General features: G+C 43.3%; 1 long non-coding RNA gene across 1 annotated transcript; it reads left to right on the forward strand.

The window, feature by feature from the left end:
• The first annotated feature begins 2,483 nt into the window (after positions 1-2,483).
• On the forward strand, positions 2,484-3,052 carry LOC306935897. Its single transcript, XR_013791438.1, has 3 exons — positions 2,484-2,640; positions 2,774-2,876; positions 2,968-3,052. It is a non-coding gene; the product is annotated as an uncharacterized lncRNA (long non-coding RNA).
• Positions 3,053-3,712: the final 660 nt, after the last annotated feature.

Consider the following 3,712-nt stretch of genomic DNA (forward strand, 5'->3'; position numbering starts at 1 on the left):
GCATCCTGCGACTCACTAAATTGAGAAAGGACCAAATCCTGTCACCCTCTGGGATGCCAGACTCTAATGTTGTTGAAGGACTCATAAAATGTCTTTGGAACCCATCTAAAAGACCACCCCTGGGTCCCAGGACCCACTACATTGAAAACCTATGTACACCACTGGGCCCCTAGTTCTCTTGGACTCCATGTGACTGGACCCTCCTGACCCACATCTGCTAAGGACAGTGTCTCCCCACATTACACAAACGCACAGGCATCCTCCATGAAGGGAATCTAGCCACTATGACATCCCTCATTGTACCTGTTTATTTTAAATCTTCCCTCATCCCAAGTTCTTCCACCTTCCCAGTAACTTTGTCACTTCTACATTTCGCTGGTACTGGAGTCACTCTGCTGCCAGGGAGGCTGTAGGCGAGAACTTGATGCCAGCAGTCCTAGGGTCCTCACTGTGGTGGACATTTTTATGCAACTTTATTTTTGTCATAGACATACAAAAGCAGCTACCTTTTTCAAACAATAGTAGGCTATTTCCACACAAAATACATCCATGTCCTACCCATTCCAAAAAATACCTCGAGACTGGCAAGTCAGTAACTACACTGGCTTTGCTCAAATATTTGCCACGGACATGGAGAAGTCTTGCCATAGCCATATTTGTCTGTGTATGGAGTGCTAGGGCTGTCAATTGATAAACATATTTAATCTGATTAATCACAAATTAATCGCATTTGTTCAAGTTGTTAATGCTCTCATCTACTAGGGGTGGGACGATATGGGCACCTCACGATACTATGGTGATATTAGACCCTCGATAACGATATAACGATGTTCTATATATTGCGAGATTGCAAAAAATGAAGAAAAAAGGCAAAAATCTGGATTTTCTGTGTCACAAACTGGCCAATAAGTACATGAATCTTGCCTCCCCCAAACAGTAAAATAACTAGTCTACAACTTGTCTGTCCACAACAATGGGCACTACTAGTACTAACTAATCAATCCACCCCTAAAATATGTAGTGAAAATGTAATTGACAAGAAACAAACAAAATAAGATGAACACATTCAAGTGCTGAGCATAACATGCAATGAACCTGGACCGATTCCAGGTATTCATCATCACCAATAAAAAACTGACCAATGCAACACATTTGGATTTCCATGACTGCAGTGGGATTGGCTATTTTCTCCCACTGTAACAATTTAATTCTGTCATCTTCTTAGTCATGTCAGTGTGAATTTAGCTACCTTAAAGTACCAAGGACACCATGGAAATGGTTTGAACTATGGAAAATCTACCCTAGCTGGGAGAAATGTAGTTTAGAAACCGATAAGCTACACAGAAGTAGTTCAAAGTTTGTTGAGTCTCACATCATCTTGATGGTTTGTCAGGTTATCATAGTTGCCTGCCAAGTTAGTACTACTGACATTGATTCTACATTACTTGGATCTCCATATATGGTTATGGAGCTGACTAACCTCGACATTACTGACTGTTCATCAGCTGGATCTCCATACATAGAGAAGACGACACATCCTCTCACATCAACAGGATGACTAAACAAGTTCAGCAGAATAGTATAAAAGGAGCAGACCTCCCCTTGTATAAAATATTTCAACCAACACACTCAAGAATCTACAAGACCTTCCTATAGCCAACAACAGTCCCAGGATCCAGGGGACTGTCCAAGACAGGACACCGACCTCTTCAAGACTACATTCAAGACCTTTGACCTTCAGTAGACGATCACGATCAAGCATACCTCAACCCATACGAGCCAATGTATCTAACCACTCCAGGTACCTTTACTAGATTCCTTACACCATCTTTCCAATGACACGTGTTAAACATCCCGGCTCAGGTTCTAATCAGACGCCACTGTGGCGGGTCATAATCCTAGCCTTTGAACAACAGTCCTTTCCTTTATGGTCCTTTTTTGAACCACTTGAACCCATAGTAGTCTATAGCCTGGGGGAACATTAGACAAAAATAGCCCATCTACAAGTTTACAATGCAACGCATTGTGAGCTTGTAGAGCGGCTATTTTTTGGCAAAAACTAGACTAGGGTTTAAGTGGTTAAGCTAACCCACTACTATATTGTTCAAGGCTAGATTTCTGTTAGAAACAAATCTGGGTTCTTCTGGGTTTTAGTTAGCAGACAATCGGTAAAGACATGAGGTATAAAAAAATAACCTTTAAAACTGATGTGTTACCCATCTGTCAATCTTCACACAAGCAAATCACAACTGAAACGGTCTAGTCTTCAAATATTTTTATTTGTAACAAAAATCAAAGGCCATAGACTTTGCCTGCAACATGATTAAATTATAGATAGTGCCCCTCAAAAAAAGTAAGAAAAAAAGGGCATTTTACCAAGAAAAAAAAAAAAAACTAAAATGTGCCTGGAAACTTGGCTCTGTAAATGACTCTCATTAGTTCCATTTCGGTCTCCATTTGGGTTTGGGGATCCAGGTCCCGGAGCTGGTGGGCCATGTACAGGCCAAAATGAGTGGTCCCATCCCTGTTCTGGAGCTCTGCCATGACAGCCTGCTCAAACATGTCTGGGGCGTCGTGAGACTGGGACTCCTCCTGTCCGCCCACAGTGTTCCTGGCCCTCCTTCGACTGGATGCTATTTAGTAAGGTTAAAGCATTGAACAATATTGCAATATTGAGCTGCACTGGATTTTGTATTGTATTACAGAACTTGATTTTGGATGTTATTGGTATTACATAACGTTCATGTAAGGTCTGAATTCTTACCACTTGTAGAAGTGGGTGGCCCTGGCACAGGACGAGCAGCTGGTGGTGGGGGACCTCGGGGTCCCCGTGCTGCTACCCCCAGATTCCAATTGGCCCTGCGGTGGACTATAAAGTAAGTAAATTACGTGTTATATTGAGCTGAAGTGGGTTTGTATTGTATTTCAGAACTTTCATGTCAAATCTGAATGTCTTACCACTTGCAGAAGGGGATTCTCCAGAAACCTGGAGACCACCAGTTGCTGGACCCGGAGTTCCCAGCGCTGCTGGTCTCGCCGGGTGGACTATGAAGTAAGATTGAATGATGTGTTATATTGAGCAGGAGTGAATTCATATTGTATTTCAAAACGTTTGTGTCAAATCTGAATATCTCACCAGTTGTGGGAGTGGGTGCCCTTATCCCAAAAGATAACAGCTGGGATGGAATGGCAGCTGTTGATGGACCCGGGGCTCCCAGCGCTGCTGGACACGGCGGGCGGACTATGAAGTAAGATTGAATGATGTGTTATATGGAGCAGGAGTGAATTCATATTGTATTTCAAAAAGTTTGTGTCAAATCTGAATATCTCACCAGTTGTGGGAGTGGGTGCCCTTATCCCAAAAGATAACAGCTGGGATGGAATGGCAGCTGTTGACGGACCCGGGGCTCCCAGCGCTGCTGGACATGGCGGGCGGACTATGAAGTAAGATTGAATGATGTGTTATATTGAGCAGGAGTGAATTCATATTGTATTTCAAAAAGTTTGTGTCAAATCTGAATATCTCACCAGTTGTGGGAGTGGGTGCCCTTATCCCAAAAGATAACAGCTGGGATGGAATGGCAGCTGTTGACGGACCCGGGGCTCCCAGCGCTGGTGGAGGGCGTGTGACAATGATCCTCCCCCCGTGTGCCACCGGCACTGAATACTATTGGGTAATAATCAAACATGTCTTACACTGGGTTCAATCGTT

This window comes from Electrona antarctica (genome assembly GCF_951216825.1).
Source record: "Electrona antarctica genome assembly, chromosome: 13".
Lineage (NCBI taxonomy): Eukaryota > Metazoa > Chordata > Actinopteri > Myctophiformes > Myctophidae > Electrona > Electrona antarctica.